Source organism: Canis lupus, chromosome 22 (genome assembly GCF_003254725.2).
Source record: "Canis lupus dingo isolate Sandy chromosome 22, ASM325472v2, whole genome shotgun sequence".
Lineage (NCBI taxonomy): Eukaryota > Metazoa > Chordata > Mammalia > Carnivora > Canidae > Canis > Canis lupus.
In genome coordinates, this window is record NC_064264.1 from 30350950 (window position 1) to 30372183 (window position 21234).

Here is a 21234-nt window from a genome sequence, read left to right on the forward strand (position 1 = left end):
TTCTCTAAACCGAGCTTTTAATAAAGTGAGTGCCAGAGAGTTTGAAATAATATCCCTGCTAAGTACCTGGAGTGTATTATTCTATCATTTCAGTTAAATCCAGAGCCACTTGATTTTTGAGTCAGCCCAGCTGGGGGTGGAACCACTTACTAAAGCTGAGAAGTCTGATAAGTGTTCCAGCCCTTAGAGAAAGCCACTCTGCCTCAACCCAGAGAGGTTGGGGGAAGTAGAGATGGGAAAGGTCATGAAAATTCCCCATAAAGGGACTCAGAAAGTATAACCTTGAACCATATAAATTTTAGATATATCCCACAGAACTTACTGTATGAAACGTTGAACTGTATTTCAGCTCAGTATTATGAACTGACCACCAAAAATTATTACTTGGGATTTGGGCTTTAAAATAGTTATTTTGTAATTTGTATGAACTGAATTTTGTGCACCACCACCCCTCACACACACACACACACACACACACACACACACACACATTCATATGTTGAAGTCCTACCACCCAGTGTGATGGTATTTAGAGATGGGTGTTAGGGAAATAATTAGATTTAGATGAGGTTCTGAAGACAGGTCCCCCATGATGAGATTAGTGCCCTTATAAGAGAAGACAACTAAAGTTTCCCCCTCCCCGCCCCCCACCTCTCTCTTTCTGTCATTTGAGGACACAGTGAGAAAGAAGCCAGGAAGTGAGCTCTCACCAGAATCTGACCGTGTTGACACCTTGATCTCAGACTTCCAGTCACCAGAATTTCAAGATATAAATCTGTTTAATCCACTCACTCTGTGGTATTTTGTTGTGGCAACCTGAGCTGACTCACATACCACTCCTAGGTCATGACAAGAGTAAAAATCATTATAATTGCTAAAATATACTGAGTGCTCAAGACACGACATATCATTTCACTCAATCCTCACAACAGCCTTATAAATTAAGTTACTGCCATCATCCCCATTTCACAAATAGTGGAATATCTCTCCAAAGTCACCCAGCTAGTCCTAGCAGGTACTAGTGGGGTGTAGACTAGATGCTAGAAAGAGCTCCAAGGTCTAGCTCTTGTTTACCCACTGCAAACTGACATAAGAACCATCCAAAATCTTTACTATCGACCCTGCATTAAGGTGCAAGTTCTAAATAAGTGTCAATAACTGTGTGGGAGCGCTCTCTATAGAGATCACAGTTAATCCATAAAACTATTCCTATCAACACAAGCCACAAATACCCTTCTATGATTCCCAGATTCTCTCAGATAATAAAGTGTATAACTAAAAGAGGTTAATGGTGGAATACAGTATACTTAAATCTTTCCTCTAGTTGAATAACTAAACTTTGTGAATGCCCTCCAGCCAAAATCAATGAGGAACACATCTATATTTAACCAAGTTAGACTTCTTGCTTTCTGTAGTACAGGAGACCACACACGTAAGAAACCATGTACATCTCAGTAAGAGGATCTCAGAAGGAATTTATACCAGGTATCAGGCTTGGGTTAGGTGACTTTGGGGAAGTTTCAAGGAGTAAAGCTTTGCTCTGGATTGGATATTTTCAGGAAGCAGGAGGAATTCTGTATTTCTAGAATCATATCTTAGATAGGAAAGGAGCACATAAGTCAGGCTAGAGCTGTGATTGGTAAAGAAGCAGCGGTTACCCATAGCAGACAGGGTAAGGGAGTGTTTGGTATTTTTATGGTTTGCACAATGACCTTGTTTTGCTTGGGTGTAGACAAGATTGCAGCATGACCTTGTTTTATGTCTCACTTCTGCATATTCACAAAAACAACCTCATCTGATGGTTCTCCGGGGCGGGGGTGGGGGCAAGTTCTTGTTCAACAGGACAGCACCAAGGCCTGGCTGTGAGGTCAGCTCCTAGCAACAGCAATGCCCTGCTGACAGTGCCAAGCCAGTTCTTAGCTGGCAGGGGCTGCTTTTCTCTTCTTCAACTTAAGCCTTTCCTTATGCTCTCATAAAATATAGGTCTGGGGAAATGAAGTTTACAATATATCAATTAGGTAATTGGCGTTGAGTTGCCTTTCAGATGGAGTGTCTAAGAAACTAATTAGCATATAATTATAAGGAATAGTGTTGTCCTTTACAAAAATGAGATAGATCATTCTCTAAATCAACAAGCTATATATTACATAGTAGTGGGGGCCCTTTCAAAAATAACAAAATCCCTTTTAGCATTCTTCCTTGGCACAGAGATCACAAAATCACTTTTCATGTTATCCAAATGCATCTAAATGTTTTCTCAGTGTCCACTGAGTCCTCCCAAGACAAAAAAGGAAAGAGATCATGGAGGCCAAGGAAACATTTATATTTTAGTAGAAGGGCCTCCCCAGTGGCAAATACAGTGGAAAGAGTGTGGGTTTTGGAGTAAGATTATCTCTGTCTAAGCAGTGGCTAGACCACATTTCATGCATGACCTTGAGCTTATCCCTTAGACTTTCTGTAAAACACATATAATAATTATATCTGCCATCACAGGTTAAAGATAATTGAGATTAAAAAATAAGAAAACACTCTATAATCTCTATAAGCATTCTAAATACTGGTCATGTTGTTACAACCTGCATAAAATACTCTGCTATTGATTTTAAATGAATCACTCATATCTTAGAAATAAGGATAATGAGGGCTGCCTGAGTGGCTCAGTCATTTAAGCATCCAATTCTTGATACCAGTTCAAGTCATGATCTCAGGGTCTTGAGACAGAACCCTGTGTGGGACTCCGCACTCAGCTGAGAGTCTGCTGAAGATTCTCTCTCCCTCTTCCTCTGCCCTCTCCCTATCCCACTTGTGCTCTTTCTCTCTCTCTCTCTCTCTCCCCCTCAAACAAATATATAAATCTTGTTTTAAAAGGATAATGATGTAAAAAATAAATTGATCATATTAGGGTTTCCCATTAAATTAGGCATAGAACATTTTTGGTTTCTAAAAATCCTCTAAAATGCACAGCAAGTTTATATAAGATATTTACCTCAGAAAAGTTAAAAAGATTCTCTGAGAGTCATCTCATCTACTATCTAACTGGCTCAAAGCCATTAATGTGAAATAAATGACCCACTGTATCATATTGATTTATTATTTCATCTTGTAAAAAATATTCCAGTCCTTAGGGCTCTGAGGGCATGTAATTTTCAAAGAAGAATAAATAGTGAGACTAAATCAAAATTAAAGGCACAGAAAATGGCTACATTCTGTGAAAGCAGGTTACATAAGTAGTTCAATCAATGTGCATGCCTAAACAGAGAATTGGAAGTAGGAGTCTCTCTCTTGGCTCTTAAGGGGCAAAATCTTAAGAAATAAAAGAAACAGCTCAATGGATAAAAAATAGGTTTGAAAGAACATGTGATGAGCAAGGGTCTAAATGAAATTCATTAGGCTTTCTTGAGGAGGCAAAAATAGAACACATGGAGATAACACATGGTGGAACATGGGATAAGAGGTCCCACCGTGAAGAGACTGTGAAGATTGAAGTCAAGTCAGGATGAAAACATGGCCCAGCCTCCACCCAGCAGTCCAGGCCACTGCTGACACCCAGAAGCATCATGGGTGCAGAGTCAGAGCCCATAAACCAGCCAGTTTTATGGAGACTTCCCAGTGCCTGTACCAAAGAGCTATATTAGCTATCCTCCCCACTGATGTTTAGGAAGGACTTTCCTTTGACAGCAGTGAGCATGATCAATGGCCATTGACTAGCCAGCATAAGTGACATCCATCAAATTCTCAAGGCTCTGCTTGGTCTCTATCAACCTGACTTCTATGGAAAATCCCCTTGTCCCAAGGAATTCACAAGCTCCGGGTCTGTATGGGGATATGAAGTATGACTTCTGGTGAAGTGGTCAGCATGTGAGAGAAACTCCACATTAGCTGACACTGAAAAGACCCAACCTAAGATCCCTCTCTCTGGGCAAATATTTATCCAGAATTAATGAAGGGGGGGGGAAAAAACCAGAATTCCCATTCTCCTCAAATATCCTTAAGGATCTCAAACTTCTAAGATGGCCACTAGACCAAGAGATTACCACACCGGCTTGGTCATTTATAATCCTTACTGAGCAACTTTATGAAAAAATCATATGGTATTTGAAAAAAGTGGAGCATAATGGAATAGCCTTTCAATCAGCATTATCAACAATTTTTGTGGACAGGTACACATTTAATGCACTACCCCATGCTTTCTCTACCATTCCTCACTGTGCATCATCAAAACAGTTTAGAAACTTGATCCTGCTCCAGAGTGAGCAGTAAGTAGTCAATACCAAAAATGGAAATCTCTTCACCCATAAAAGCATCAGGAAGCCCTTCTGAGCCAACAGCTCATGGCATTTCCCAGGAAATGGCCATCAGTTAAGGAATAGGCATGTGAATCAAATCAGGTCAAAGAGCCATCAGGGGTAAATTTTCAGAGAGAGAGACACACACAGGTAAAAATGCTTTCTCTTTCTGCCAAAATTGTTGAGAAAGCAGTTAGCTTCATTTGCTACTGGCAGTATCTTTATGACTGTCAGGGTTCAGCTTTAGCGTGGAGCTTATATGGGGAACGGCAGACAAAATGAAAAATATCTGGATCCTTAATTGCACCCTAGGCGGTTGGATCAAAGTATTCTGATGCCAGCCCTGCTTCCATTAAGTTCCCCTATACATTTCCTCAACGTTTAAGCCAGTTAAATTTCTGTTATTTGTGACCAAAAGCAACCTAACTGATGCATATGGCTATGATGCTAGTTTAAGGAAATACTATATTTGTGGTTCTAGAGGGCTAAGACATTCCATAGACATAGAGTCAATTTTCACCTGAAAACATATCCAGTTCTGGCATTCTCCCAGGTAATGACTTATCCCTCAGATTAGAAACCAAAAAGAGAGATGCCTGGTGGCTCTGTGGTTGAGTGTCTGCCTTTGGCTCAGGGCATGATCCCGGAGTCCTGGGATCAAGTTCCATATCCCAAGTCCTGGGATCAAGGCCTCCCTGCAGAAGCCTGCTTCTCCCTCTGCCTATGTCTCTGCCTCTCTCTGTGTCTCTCATGAATAAATAAATAAAATATTAAAAAAATAAAAAGAAAGGAAATCAAAAAGAATTAGAAGGCCTCAAGAGAGGATCAGAGTTAAAACACCCTTTCATGACCCGGCAGCAAAGGCACCAAGTAAATAAAGGCATTTTCTGGAAACAGAAGTGAAACGCAATTGGGAAGATGGGAAATGAGGAATCTGGCCAAGGTGTTCTTTTTTGGAGTAATGGTCAGGTCAGGCACAGCAGGAAAACCCTAAAACGGTATATACTGGTTGTAATTTTCTGCCCATAGCTTCTGTATTTTATATCTTTGTTTACTGTTAGTACTTTAAAAAGTCTTTTTGAAAGCTCAAGTCTATCTCTGCTGTTATACAAGAAAATCAAAGTCCTTTTAATGGATTGAGTGTATCCCTAAAGGTAATAGGAATTAAGGTGAGAAGACTTAGAGAAAGGTAGAGAGCACTGGATGCTGACTACACCCCTTTGGAGCTTCTCTTCCAGGGCTTGACCCAAGAGATCTTAGGTTTTATTTTGCTGATGAACATCACGTCTCTTTGTGGCATTGTGATGACCTTGTGGCTGTGTTGGATTGTAAATGAACCAGACTCAGCATCTAGATGGTCTGAGCAGTTACATTGGTGACAGTGTGTACTATTTTCTCACTTCAGGAACACTCAGGATAACAAGAGTTGCTGTCCAGAGTGCTCATAAAATCCTCAGGCACCATGAGCACCCATTCTGCAGGGTGAACACATTTCCTTCCCTGGGGTGCCCATAAGGCACATGCAGCTTGAAAATGGGAGATTCTCTGAATCGGTACCAGCGCATCACTTTATAGACATTAAGACCCTGCCCATCCATTTTAGAAGACCTTGCAGATTCTCATTTCAACAGAAAATCAATATATGGAAAGTAATTCATGTATCAGCACAATCAGCAGTGCACAAAGCAGAGACTAGTAAAGTAAGCATTTTTTTTTTTTTTTTTTACTATTTGGAGTAAAAAATAAGTTATGGCATTTTTTTCTCCCAATTGCTCAGCAAAAGAAAATACCATTTTAGGATGTCCACCTTTACTGGCTGGTTGTAGATATATTTGACTTTAATTGCCTTTACTGGAGCAATTTTAATCTGTTACATGAATGCACAAGGCTTACTTACTCAAAAAGCTGTAGAAACCTTTTCATCAGGAAAACAACAAAGTTCCTGAAAGAAAGCAAACCTAAGAAACAAACTACCATACAAATTACAATGTAATTAATGTTTTTTAATTTGGTTGGGTTTTTTTGCATGTCTCCAAGTAATTGCACACATTACCAGTTGCTTCTTGTGCAATTTTAAATCAGAGTGGCAAACTATTTTTAAATTCTAAATCAATTTTTAAAAATAGCTTATTGTCTTACTTTTGCAATTTATTCCAATCCCAAATATATGTTTTATTTGGGCTCTTTTTAAAAATTATGTCATGCTTTGAAATATTCAATCTTTGCCCTCAAGTTTTAGTCCAGGGTTATATTTTTGTTGTTTTGAAGCTAGATATCACTCAAGAGAGACACAGGAGCACTCTCCCTTCGAATGGCTCAGCTATGTACTGTATTTGAACATTATCAATATTATATAATGTTTTTGAGTTCTTTTGAAAATAGAAAGTCCAAAACATCAAAAGGAAATCTCTTAGCTATGCACCACATGTCACTCTTTTGGTTAAAAATGGAAAGCTAATCTTTGGAGGAGGAATTTGTAGTGACATCAGATCTCTGCTTTTGGTTATTATTATTTTCATTATTGCTCAGTAATTGGTTCATAGGGCAATAAAATATAGGATACCACGAGACCCATTTTCAGCACAGCAAGCAGTTATAGGGTTTCACCATGCAACTTGCAATAGCATTCCTGTGCAATGAGAAATACATTTCCACCCACCATGCTGAAATTGATGCTAGTACAACTGCACTCAGAGTATAGTAAAACAGACACCAATAGGCTACACCATCTCTGACTGGGCAGGTAAAGCACAAAGAGAGTAGAAGATCTGACAGAGATTAGTTAATTTGGACAAGGGATACCACCTAAGTGAAATCATTTTTAAGTTCTAATGTGGGCCTAAGAATGACTCTTCTCAATAGTCTGATTAATTATATAATTGTCAGATATGGTTTGCAAGTGTAGGCAGTTCCATTTGCATAAGGTGCAAATGAATGTGATTCAGATACTGGTATTTCTGATTTACCAATGTTGCCAAAATGGTCTGTGAATAGTGGATGAGGCAGTGTACTTCCATGATACTTCCATGGCCATGATATGACAACTAGTATATATAGTCAACAGGGTCATTGGTTACATCTCATTTCTTGAGGAAGGTACAGATTTGAAGTGTGCATTCACACATCCATTTATTTTTCCCACAAACATATAGTGGGATGGAATGTACAAGGCACTGTTCTAGGAATTGAAGATGATCATAAGAAGAGGCAGACCCTGAGCCTACTGGCCTGTGGCTGTACACAGAAGGAGGGATGACATGAGTGAGGCACCTGTCCATTCTATTTCTATAGTAATCACAGCACAACCTTCAGAGCCAGACAGACCTAGAGCACAATCTGGGTTCAAATCACAAATTCCTGCCACCTGTGTGCCTTTGGGCAAGTCAATTTCCCTAAGGCTTGGTTCTCTTATATGTAAAAAAGAGAATGGTAAGACCTTCCTTAGAGAGATTTTTAGGATTCAGATAATCTTGGAAAATATAAAACAAGTGCTCAAATATCAGTTCTTATTCAAATGACAATGGCATAATGATGATGATATGATGGTGGTAAGGGAGATAATTATTAGACCTTGTTGGCCACTTATCTTCTATGGGTAAGGGAGACAATTATTAGACCTTCTTGGCCACTATCTTCTATGGGTAAGGAACATAATTATTAGACCTTGTTGGCCACTATCTTCTTTTTTTTTTTTTAATTTTTATTTATTTATGATAGTCACAGAGAGAGAAAGAGAGGCAGAGACACAGGCAGAGAGAAGCAGGCTCCATGCACCGGGAGCCCGACGTGGGAATCGATCCTGGGTCTCCAGGATCGCGCCCTGGGCCAAAGGCAGGCGCCAAACCGCTGCGCCACCCAGGGATCCCCTATCTTCTATGTATAACTTGAAGGATATCAGGAAAAGCTTAGCACTAACCACCAATGGAAATATACCCCATCTTAAAGCCTGCCCTTTAGGAATTCATGCCTTTGAATTAGGACCTTGTGTATGTTAAAACTCAAAGGCTGGGGAGAAAGAACACAGAGATATTTTCCGTCATTAACATCTTAGAATGAATTATTCTATTATATATTAAATGAAGGACCTAATTGATAAGATTTTCATTTGTGGATAAGAGAAAGAGTCCAGAGTACAGGGCATGGTGATCATGGGTATATGGGACCTGTAGAGTCAAGAGTATAAAGACCTACCACATGTGGTCAAGAAATAGAAAGAGAAAGTGAAAATGGGTGGCTCAGTCAGTTAAGCATCTGCCCTTGGCTCAGGTCATGATCTCAGGGTCCTGGGATCCAGCCCTACTTTGGCCTCCCTGTTAAGCAGGGAGCCTGCTTCTCCCTCTCCTGCCTGCCACTCCCCCTGCTTGTGCTCTCTCTCCTTCTCTCTCTCGATCTATCTCTATCTCTGTCAAATAAAGAAAAAAAATCTTTAAAAAAAAAAAAAGAAAGAAAAGAAAGAGAAAGGGAAAAGGAAAAGGAAAAGGAGAAATGGCAGCATGTGAGAAGATGGGAAATTTTCAAATAATAGGCTAACATGTGACTATTTCAAGAACTAACATAAAGACCTTGCATGCATGTCTCACATGGTGTTCACAATAATCTTGTTAGGTACAACTATTCATACTCCCAGTTTACAACTGAGAAATTTGAAGCAAATCAATGTTAAATAACTTCCCCAAGATGTACAGGTAATGTGAGTGGCAAAGCAAAAAACCATATTCCAACAGCCTGACTCCAGAACCTTCTCTTAATGACTGTCCCAAAAAGGCTTTTTTAGCTCTTTATTCACATGGCTGGTTTGAACTTTGTGACAGTTTAAGCAGAGAGCAAATCTGCCCTCCCACTCTGCCTTTTTATTGTTATTGTTTTTGGTTTGTTTATTTATTTATTTTTTCCCCACTCTGCCTTTTTGTTCTCAGGCACTCACTAGATGGGATGTAGTCTGCCTGCATTGCCAAGGGCCATCTTCTTTACTTAGTTCATCTACACAAATGCTAATCTATTACTGAGTCACCCTCACAGACACATATAGAAATAATGTTTTACCAGCTATCTGGGCATCCCTGAGCCCAGTTAAACGGACACAAAAATTTAACCATCTCAGCCAAGATTCTCAAAATTCTTGTTAAGCTTAAGTCCACCCTTTGAATCAGTGAGAAGGCCCATTTTTATATCAGGAACTTTCTGAGCATACAACACAAGGGGGGAAAGTAGAAATAAAGCCAAAGGATCTGTGTCCTAATACTTTTATGGAGAATGTCTGAAGAGAGTACAATATGTGCTGACCCACAGGTAAGGCGTTTTGTAAGCTCTTTATAAGGAAGGGACAATTGCTTCCCTTTGAGCACAGCTGTTAGAGTATAGTAAAGAGAGCTTTTTCTGAGACAAGGCTAGACATTGACACTTAATAAAACAGGGCTCCTAAATCCATCTCTTTGGTAATAGATAGAGTAGGGATGCTACAACCCTTACTTTCTGGCATTAAGTGCAATTGTGGTTGTATTTGACATCAGCAGGCCAAACCTTGGCAGAAATTTCTATAATTCAAGAGTTTGGGATCATGAGCAGGGAGTGAAGGGACAGGGAGCATGTGAAATCTCTCAGCTGAAAATAGGGGCAGCTGAGGAACATTTTGTGGTTAGGGGTTTGAATCTTTTGCTCCTTATTTATGATAGTTCTCAGGTGGCTGGCCTGAATTAAAAGTGAAATGAATTCCTCACCCTGGAGACCAAAATGTCCTTTATAGTTTCCAGCTTTAGCTTGGGACAACTTCTAAGTCTTATTACTAATGTTCCTCTCAGCCTTCTAAGCTCAGCTGGCAGAGATAGGCTGTTAGCTCCCCTACTGAGGAGGATTACAGAATGAAAGACAGGGATCAAAACGTGGGAGAGGCCTTTTTCCTCCCCACAGACCAATGTTATCTTTTAATTTTCATCAGTGTTATGACTGTGGAGGAGGGGATAAAATCAAGAAAAAGAATGGAGGAAGCTGGCACTTCTAAAATGACTTTCAGACCTATTAAAACATCAAAGCCAAAATATTCCCCCAAGAATGATGACAGTTTAAGGAAAGACATTTCAAGAAATGCTTTTCTTCATATTCACAAAACCTAAGCTCCCCATCTCCATAGTAGTCTAAGTTTGTATGTGTTCTAGCAGCTAGTAATGACTTCAAAGAAAAAGTAAAAATATGAGCATATATTGTTTTTAGATTGCATTTTAGATTACATATATTTATTATAAGATTCTGTATATTTAGATTTTATATATGATAGATTTTATAGAATATATATATATAAAAAGAATATATATTATATTACATATGTATAATATATGTAATCTAAAATGCAATCCTAATCATTCATTATCACTCCGGTCTTACTCAGTAGGGACAAAAAAAAAATTGAAGTTGCTATCCAAATTAAAATAAAGAGCACTTCTACAGGACTATTCTTTGTGGAAATATTTTTTATTGTCACAAAAATGTTTCTAACCACTGGAACACAAAAAGGTATGCAGGTTTCTGAGAACCTACAGTTAAGAGAAAATCTACCTCTAGAAAAATCACACATCTCTTTTTAAGTGTGTAGTTCTGTGTGAATCCCTTTCAAATAGAGCACCATGATACAGTAAAAATCAAACCTGATCTTAATCAACTTTTTATGCATAGTAAGGTTAATAGGATAAGCAGTTTTGAGCTCCTAGTAGACTTATGAATTGTTTTCCTGACGTTTTTACATTAGGAAACCCAGTCATCAATCATCTCAACTTTATGGGAAGAATTTGCTATTCAAAACTTGCTGCAGCTTTCCCAGAATGGGAGAATAAATAATATATCCTCTCTGCCAGTATCCCCTAGCAAGAGTGAAAAGGTTTCATCCTTTCCAAGGATCCATTTGCACCCTCTGCAGAGGGCAGTGGGAGCTGCGTAAATAGATTCCTTCTTCTAAGTCCTGTGTGAAACTACAGATCATGATGCAAGCCAAGTGGTCAGGAATACTCCTTGTATAATAATATATTTGGTGTTACTGTTCCCAGATAGACATATACGGGTCAGACCATGTGTACTGATTTGTCATACAAGAAATATGGTCACCATATGTTCAGATTTCTATGTTTTCCTAATTCTATTTCCTCCCCACCCTTCTTTAGCAGTTTCTGGTTCCTTTTTATTGACAAATTGCCAATTCTTAATGTATAAAACAGACTAAGTGTAAAGTAACCATAGCGAGGAAACCAAAACAAAGGAGGAAAAAAGGCAAAAAGAAATAATAGATCAAAATATATCCCATCACAGGGTAAGATCTGTTTTCAACCTTTGAGCCCCTAGAACACTCAAGGGGAAAAAACACTACTCAGAGCTGGCCCAACCACAATATTCTATGTTTTATATCTGTATGATTGGAGTGAGGGAGGTGTGGAAAGGATGCTTGTTCAATTTAGAAAGAAGCCAGCTTCCTAAAACAAGTGCAACAATAAATAACTTCCTAGGTTATTGAGCATTTTTAGAGAACACATTTTCTGACTCTGGCTTTATCAAAATAAAAAGAAAACACATCTTGAATTAGAAAACTCCAGGAAACTCCCCAATCTGCCCTAGTATCTAAGTGTCTAAATAGGATCTTATGAAAGCAGTAAGCAAGCACCTTTCATTTGAGGTTCTTCCCTCCCTCCCCCTTCAACTCCACATATACTTAGAAACCTCTCTCAGATTTTCCTGTTAAATCTGCCATCAGCTAAAGACTCCTGCCCCAAGGACAGGTCTTTGCCCTAATTAGGGATTATGAGATTCTCTGTTCAAGATTAAGTACTTGCCTATCTGACTTGCTAAAGCTTCATTTATTTGTCCAAATCCCAATTATCCCCTCTAATTGAGGATAGACTTGATCTTACAATAAAAACATTTAAAATACTTCCCATATCATAAGGAATTTTTTCTCCTTTCCTGCAGTTTACCAATGATATTAACCACCCAAGAATGTTTGCTTTGAAGGAGATGGCCAGAATGAGGATATGGAATAGAATTTGCAGATTTAATTGTCTTCCCCAGTGGCTTGGTGCTTGAGGTGGTGTCCCAAATAAGGGTCATAGGCACTGAAAAAAGAATACTTGCCTCTCCCTGGCTTAATTTCTACCACTAGTCTCCATGACTAGCTTATGGTGTTTCAGTTGGTATTAGGCCATCTCCGAGAGTCTCATGGTTTCTGGAAGTACTAGTAATGCCAAGGTCTTCAAGCTGCAGAAATAAAGATCAGATCTGATCAATATCTTCACTAGAACTGGGGTACCATAAAGAAAAGAAGCCTACTGATGAAGAGCCAATTGGTCAATAACACTTCAGCCTCACAGAACACTTTTGTTCAAAGGTCAAGGAATTATTCAATCAACCCTTTATAATCTCTCCCCTCCTTGCTTCACCCTTTCTTCCTTTGTCTGTCAAAGCTACTCACCATTCCCCTAACATGCCAAGAACATTCATATCTCTATCTTTTCCTCAAATTGTTCTTTCTGTCTCAAGTTCCTTATGACTAACTATATCAGAGAAGTAAACAAAAGAGAGTTTTTGAGGATAACTCCAATGGTGCCCAGTCCAGATGGATAGAAGGAAAGTGGTGCCATTAAGCGAATTGAGATACAGACACAGTGAGGAACAGATCTGGGAGGGAAGGGGATGATGGAGATAATAAATGTGGGGGTCTGTTGTGCCTTTAAAGTACCTGTAAAACATTTTGGAAGAGTGAGCTGTGTAGCAAATAATTCAGGTGGAGGTTGGGAATAGTGATAGATACATAAGAATCATTAAAACAGTGATAGATGAAGAAATTTCCAAAGGAATAATAGTAGAGGGAGAAAATAAATAAGATAAATGAGGACAGCACCTTGGTAAATGTATGAAAAGAGGGTACAAAAAATGTAACAGTATAATAAAATTCCCCCAAAATGAAGAAAGCAGGCAAGTAGGAGAACCAGATTTCTTAGTCACCAAGTTAGGATCAATAATGTCAAGCAACATCAAGATGCTAAGCAACAAAATAACTGAAAAAAAAAAATCATTAGATACAGTCATTAAAAGATTAGGTAAACCTTGAATGGATGGCAGCCCAGTTAACCTTGGGTTTGCATCCTACCTGAAACTCTGTGACCTTGGGCAGATTATTTATTCTTGCCTCCACATCCCCATTATAAAATGGAAATAGCAATAGCACCTACCAGAGCATGACGTGAGTTACCACGTTTAAAGCACTGGAAACACTGCCTGACACAAGTTCTACAAGGATGTTTGCTACTATTATTGATTGTTATAAGATTTCAAGAAGTCAGAAAGCAATACATAGATGGCCTAGCATATTAATCTTTGAAGAAGTGTGGCAATGAATCGAAAGGGAGGAATAGGACACTATCTTCGGTAGAAAAGAGTACAGGCACTTTTCCTTTGACTTTCCCCTACAACAATGCTAAAGATAAAAGAAAATATCGGATTCATAGATAGTTACAACATAAATACTGGTAACATGGAAACTGAAGTTCTTGTCAAATACTGGAAAATACCACCAAAGTCTTTATGGGCATTCCTAATCCAACATTTTTTAAACATGGAGGTCAACACCTATGAGTCTGATTTGCTTAAGGTATATTTTTCTTTCCACCAACTCTGTGATTATTTACCTTGGGAAATCAAGTAACTATCAACTTTAATCCTTTTTCATTGTCTCTAATATGATTTCAAGAAGTAATCGTTGCATTAAAATAGATTTGTAAATAAAGCAATTCACTCTTTCCAGAGAAACATTACAGAATAACTAATGGAAACAGCACATGTTATTACTTTAAGTAGGAACAAATTATGCTTCCCCAAATAATTTTACCTTAACTCTGGCCATCAATCACCTCATAATTAGTAAACAAAATGATTCTTCTCTTTAATTATGTAGATCCTTACATCTGTGAGTGAGAAGTAGGAAATAAAGATTTATTATAAAGAACATAAGGTACTTTTTAAAAATTAAAAATGACTATGATTTTTAGTTTTCCCAGAATTTGGTGTCTTTCTGTTAATACAGTATTCCCTTGTATTCTTATTCTTTAGCCTTACAAAGCGTCTATTCACATCAAAAGTAGTTCAAGACCCTGACCTTGACCATGAAAGTTCTCTTTGTCTTTATGATTACATCTGGTAGAACTTAGCTGGCCACCTGCTATCAATTATTTTCTTTAGTATCAGAATATTTTGGCCTGTTCCACAGGGCCTTTCAAGTAAAATTTGGTTGGGAATTTTTTGTTTTGTTTCTTTTCTCTCTCTCTCTCTCTCTGTTTTTGTTTGTTTGTTTTGTTTTGTTTTTTAGGTAAGAGAAACTAAGATAACATAGAAAGATTTTTCATTTTTAAGCCAATTAATGACTCACATTTGGAAAACAAAGCAACCAGGATTTTCACAAGCAAGTTACCAATTGACCGTATCGGGACCAGCAGAGGCCCAGTACGTGTGCTAGGTCCTGTAAGTCATGGTTTGCCAATTTATCTATGTCACACTCCACCAATCATTCCATCAAAGAATCTTAGTCCCACATGGGGCTCCCTTTCTAAAGGACATTTTTCAGTTTCCAATAATTTGCAGGATGCAAATTTAACTTGAGAAGCAAAACTAATAAATATGGATTGATTGCATATCAGCAGAGTATCAAGCAGTGGGAAACTACCCATAAGTGCAGTCAGAGTGGAGAGAAAGGAAGGACATCAACAGTCAGGAACAGAAGTGAACATTCACCCGACTGGAAAGGTATTAAGGATGAGGAAACTCTCTCTATAGCAAAACTACATGGAAGAAAATCCCAGCAGCCAATTCTCCCCACCCAAGGAGAGCAAAACTAGGTGCCCAGAAGGATCCCAGTCACTAGCTCAAGCCCACACCTTCCTTTAGATGGGCCACTTGCAGTCCAGACACTTCTCTTTCCATCTGGAACAGTAGTTTATTTATAACTTGACATTTATATCTTTTAGAACTCTACTAAATTTGTAAATTAAAACAAATTTCTGACATGGCAACCTAATTACTGGATAGAGAGAGAGAGAGAGAAAGAAAGAAAGAAAGAAAGAAAGAAAGAAAGAAAGAAAGAAAGAAAGAAAGAAATCTTCCCTAGAAAGAAATTCCTGTTCTTCCGTGGTTTATTATGTATGATTACAGACTATTTCCCAAAAATGTTTGCACTTCAGATTTTCTCTCTCCCAGAATTATGCTGCATGTGACACCGAGCCCTGTGTGGCCCCAAAGAAAAGCTACCCAGAATCCTCCTGGTGAGGAGTAACTGCAGCTGCTGCCTGAAGAGCATGGTCTGGGGAACAGACCTGATTCTGTTTGTGTGTACTGGCCACACACCTGAAAGGGACATCCACCTTCCTAGAAACTGTTGTGCCTCAGGGCAGGTGTTCAATTCTATTGATAAATTGACTTTAAAATGACAGAGCTGATTAAACCATTTCCAGGAAATTAAAAAAAAATAGCATTGGTTTAGATTATTAGGTTAATCATTACAGAAAAAAACCCTACCACCCTGCATCACTGCCAATCTTGCCAATTGACTTATTTGGCTGTGTGGAGCTAGGGCCGGGGGGTGAGGTGGGGGGTGGTGGCGGGAGTCAGGTGGTGGCCAGCTCGATGGCCACTCACCAGTTTCTGAATCATTGGACGTGGCTATACAGAATGCCCCCCATGCTCCTCAAGCCTGTGACCAATAACTCCACGCCTAGATATACAAGGACCTTGAAGGACACTTCATAAACTGTTTTCTATCCCCCATCATGTACCAGAGTTGATCCAAGCTGCTACCGTTTGGTTACTGCTTATTCCAATTTTCTATTCAGTCTTTCATTCTATGACCCAACTGATGAGTCAGTAGAAATCACACAAATAAATCCTTTAACACTTGAATGTATGCAGCAGAATTCAGTGAAGAATATTGAACAAGCACTTAATGTGTTTCCTATAGTTAGCTGCCACACAATGGTCATCATTTTTAAAAGGTAAGAGGGAGAGGGGATGGTTGATTGAAATTCTGTTCCTTGATGCAGAACAGACACTAATAACTTACCAGAAAAGTATTTGATTCTCGCACAGGTAACTCAAATTCCTTTAAATAAATAAGCATGTCAACCTTGTTACCTTTTTATCTTAACAGTGGTACCAGGAAATAACCTTTCTAATTGAGGAACACCAGCAATTTGAAGTATGCCAATGAAATCTAGATTTCTGACTAAATTTACTAATACACCTCATTACCAGACTATAGCAAATCATATGTTTTACATTACTGACTCATTAAGAAAACATTTTATATGTCCATTATTGTGGTGTGTTATATTCATCAGTAAATATTGAGTCAAAATGTCTCACAGTCAATGTATATCTTATATATGTAAATATAAAATATACGATATATATAATTATGGTCATTTTAAAAGAAAATAACAAAAGACAAGGAATATTGTTTCATATAATTCTAATCCTGGCTCTTCCTCAATTTGATGTTAGCCTAAAACTTAATCACTTAAGGGCTGCTTTCGTTATTCTGAAAATGGGGAGGTTAGAATAGATGCTTGCTTAGACCTCTCCTAGCTCTAAAATGTCAATGAGTTTAGATGAAAAAAGTAAAATATCTAAAGTTATGGGAATAAAAAACAGAGAGTAAAAAATACAGTCAATAATATGGTAACAGCAATGTCATGGGACAGATGGTAGCTATACTTGTGGTGAACGGAGCATAATGTATAAGCTTGTCAAATCACTATGTTGTCCACCTGAAACTAATTTAACATTGTATGTCAACTATACTCAAATAGAAAAAAAATAGTTTAAAAACACATGAACATCTAGACAAGGTAACTTATGCTAAGTGTTGAACAACTATTGATATTATTAAGGAGGTTCAGAGCAGAAGTCAATCACTGTAACCCGGCCAGGGGAAGACACGCAGAAGGAATGCAAAGCAAACCAGGCTTGAAGGATTAAAGCTGGAAGGGCTGACTGGAGACCTGGACCTGCCAATTGGGGTGAGGCGGTGCAGAGCTACATATGGGTGCCAGGAACCAAGCCCCTCGTGCTGAGGAACCAAAGAACCCGGATAAAAGGAGAGATATACAGAAGCTGAGATGAAGCAGTTATTAAGAAGCTATTTCCTTTACATCATGCTGACCGCTTAAGTTAGTGGTACATAATTTTTAACTGAATATAAATAAAAAGCCAAATTCTGTTTCACAATAGAGCATATAACCTTCACTTTCGATTGAAACAGTTACTGTGGATTCTTCCTATTTTTTTCACACATGCAAGCAGGGGGAAGGGCAGAGGGAGACAATTCTCGGGCCGACTCCCCGCTGAGTGCGGAACCCTACTCGGGGCTCCACCCCAGGCTCAATCCCAGGACGCTGAGATCACGACCTAAGCTGGGCACTTAACTGACTGAGCCACCCAGGCAACCAACAAATCCAGGCACCCTGCATTCTTTCTATTAAGGAAAGAACAAAAATACATCATTCAGGGAAAATAGTGATTTGAAATTAGATAAAGGATCTAAGGAAATAGACATGCGTGTATTCCTTTTCCAAGGCCAAATAGTCCTCCAAGAAACTGAGAACATGAATATCAAATTCAATTCAAGGATTCTGCACTGATAGATTTCATCCAGGAATTTGGGTCTCTAACCACATAGGGTCAGCTCTCATGTCGAAGCTCCTCTCCAAAAGTGAAGATGGAAGATTCCTATGCTACTTGTTCAACCCTAGCCAGCCTTTCAGTTAATAAATAAGCCCTGACGTTTGAAGGAGCTTTAGCCTCACCTATAGTCTGGCTGCCCTGTGGATGTTATCCACTTTGTCCCAAGAGAAACCTTGGAGATCTGTCTGCCCTCAAGCTTCACATTTATGTCTGTGCCCACTGTGTGTGCATCACTCACATGCTAGGCCTTCTTCTCTTATTCCTAGTCAGTTGCTACTAACTCTTACTTTTTACCCTGAACTCCAGTCTGCTTGTCTGGGGCTATACTTACCTAATTTGTGGCGATCCCCTATGCCAGGAGCAATCATATAGAAGATTAGAAGTTTTCAATTAAAACAGTCTCCATTTTTCCAGTGATAGCCCCATTGATGTTTACTCTGGCACTCTTAGGAAGCAACCCTCAGCAGGGCTCAACAGTGGTTTCAGGTACCAATTAACAGTACAGAAGGTTCTTGAATTGTCCCTCAGCAACCAGCAGATTCCAGGATCCATTTTCACTGTTAGTCATAATCTGTTCCCAAAATTTGATTGTATCGACAGCTCTTTTAAGGTGGGAGAAACTAAATGTCATTTAAGAATGGTTCTGGATCCCAGTGTGGCTCTCTTAGGAACTCTAGAAAGGAATGTATAACACTCTGTACCTTACTTTATATTTTTTACTGCTATATAAAGATTACCATAAACTTAGCAACTGAAAATTACATCCATTTATCTCACGGTTCTGTAGGTCAGAAGTCCAGGTAGACTTCGTTCTCTCATGGAGTGAAAATCAAGTTGACTGGACTTTTATCTGAAGACTCAGAGGAAGAATTCACTTTCAAAACCACTCAGGTTGTTGGCAGAACTCTCACTTCCCTGAAGCTCTCAGTCTGAGGTCTCTTTCCTTACTGGCTGCAATCAGAACCTACCCTCAGATCCCAGAAGGAATCTACATTCCTTGATTCATGGCCCTCTCCATCTTCAAGCCAGCAATAGCACATCAAACCCCACTCACTCTCTGAATCTCTCTAACTTCGGCCACCAAGCAGAGAAAGTTCTCTGCTCTTAAAGGCTCATGTGATTACATTTAGGCACACCCAGATAACCTCCCTTTGCTCAGGTCAACTATGCCTATGTTCTGGGTTCAGTTGTGTCCCCCCAAAAAAAGATATGTTCAAGTCCTATCCCTCAGTACTCACAGTCTGACCTTACTTGGAAATAATGTCTTTAAAAAAGTAATCAAGTTAAAGTAGGGTCATTAGAGTATACCCTAATCTAATATAACTGTTGTTCTCATAAAAATGGAAAATTTAGACATATAAACTGGCACAGAAGGAAGAGGATATGAGGATACATGGGGATAACGTCACGTAGAGACAGAGGCAAGATTGGACTGCAATCCAGGGAACACCGCGGATTGCTCTCCCCCACCAGAAGCTAGAAAGAGACAAAGAAGGATTCTACCCAGAATCTCAGAGGGAGCATGGCCCTGCCCACCCCTTGATTCAGACATCTAGATTCCAGAACTGTGAGTTTCTGTTGTTTTAAGCCATCTAATTTGTGGTGCTTTGTGACCGAAATCTTAGAAACCTGATATATCATATAACAAAATCAAAGAAGTCATAACTCATCACATTCACAGGTTTCAGGGATTAGGGTGTGTGTGATGTTGAAGAACTTTACGAGAAGCTCCCTAACAGACTAACCCTAATAACTCTTTCGAAGAATGTGAAGATCCTGCGTTCTGAGCTCCCCCAGCATCCCCTTCTCAGGCCACATTCTTTTTTGCTCCCGAGGCAGACCACAGGTCTACTGATTTCCTTCAACTCTTTATTAAGATGGAACTGATACACAAAAAAAGTATACATTTTTAATGTATACACTTGATGAATTTGGACATATGCAAATACCTGTGAAATCATCATTACAATCAAGGTCATAGATATATCCATCACCTCCAAAAGTTTCCCGTGTCCCTGTGTTTTCTTTGATGTGTGTGGTAAAAACATTTAACATGAGATCAACCTTCTTAACAAATTTTTAAGGGCATAATCATGTTAACTCCAGGCACTGTGCTATACAGCAGATCCCTGGAATACATTCATCTGCATAACCGAAACTTTATATCCATTAAATTCTTCCTTGGCTCAGAGTATTTTTTTTAGCTTCCTTAAGGCAGACTTCCTTTTGGTAGACTGAACTGGGACTATTACGCTCTCAGAGCAAAGCCCAAGTGAAGACACAGAAAAGGGGTCCCCAAATCCTTCTTTAGGGCTTCTATCACCAGAAGTTGGAAAGACAGTCAGTAATTCAAATACCAGGAGCACTTTAGGTAGTTCCAAAGTGCTCCAAGTAGTTTTGTGAACAAAATCCTAATGATGACTCTCGATTACACAAGAGGAACACATGCACAGCTAGTGCATTAGGGAACTACTCTGTAAATGGTCTACCAGCTGCTGCATTTGCTAAACACAATGTGTTCATCAAAGCAATTTGTTCTTACTGACCTTACTTGTTTAGAACAAAAACTCTGAGGTCTGAGCATTGTCTTCTAAATTCTCAGCCCTCTCACTACCTCTCCTCTCCCTCTCAAAGAAGGAGTGATTTCCCTGCAGCCGTTTAAGCCCCTGGAGTGAACAGCACAGACTTTGTCTGAAAAAGCTAGGACTTCTGAGGTTCCTCTAGATCTCCAGCTACTCTGTCCTGTCATTTCCTATCTAAACACAGATTGTGCTTCTTTTGCTTCTTTCTGCATTTTCGCTTCTTTTCTATCACTTAACAACACTGCTCTCTCTTCCTTCTATATGAGAGTCTCTGCCAAACATTTTCCCCCTATGTAGACACTGAATCATACTTTCGGAGAGCCACAATATCCATTCGGAAGTATACATTACCGTAGGCTCAGGGCCTTCAGATACTGAAGAAGTCACCCAGGGAAGAAGTGAGAAGCCTCAGTCATGACACAGAGAAAGGCATGACTGAGTAGAAGCCACGGGAAAAGAAAAATAAGTAAATAAATGTAGTGTGAGAGTGGAAGGGGGGAAAAAGCAGAGACAAAGAGAAGTGGAAATAGCAGAGCAGTAAGGTAACTGGAAGAGGAGGTGATGGGTTCTACCTCTGAGGGCAGAGCCTGGAGGATCTTTGCCTCCAGAGCTATCATTGCAACAATCATGATGAGCAGTGCAGCTGCATGGTGGGAACACAG

The 21234-nt window shown here is 39.2% G+C and overlaps 1 long non-coding RNA gene across 1 annotated transcript; it reads right to left on the minus strand.

The window, feature by feature from the left end:
• Positions 1–12346: 12346 nt before the first annotated feature.
• LOC112656058 (uncharacterized) lies at positions 12347–19424 on the minus strand. Its single transcript, XR_003134070.3, has 3 exons — positions 18322–19424; positions 14149–14224; positions 12347–12518 (listed from the first exon to the last, which is right to left on the minus strand). It is a non-coding gene; the product is annotated as an uncharacterized LOC112656058 (long non-coding RNA).
• Positions 19425–21234: the final 1810 nt, after the last annotated feature.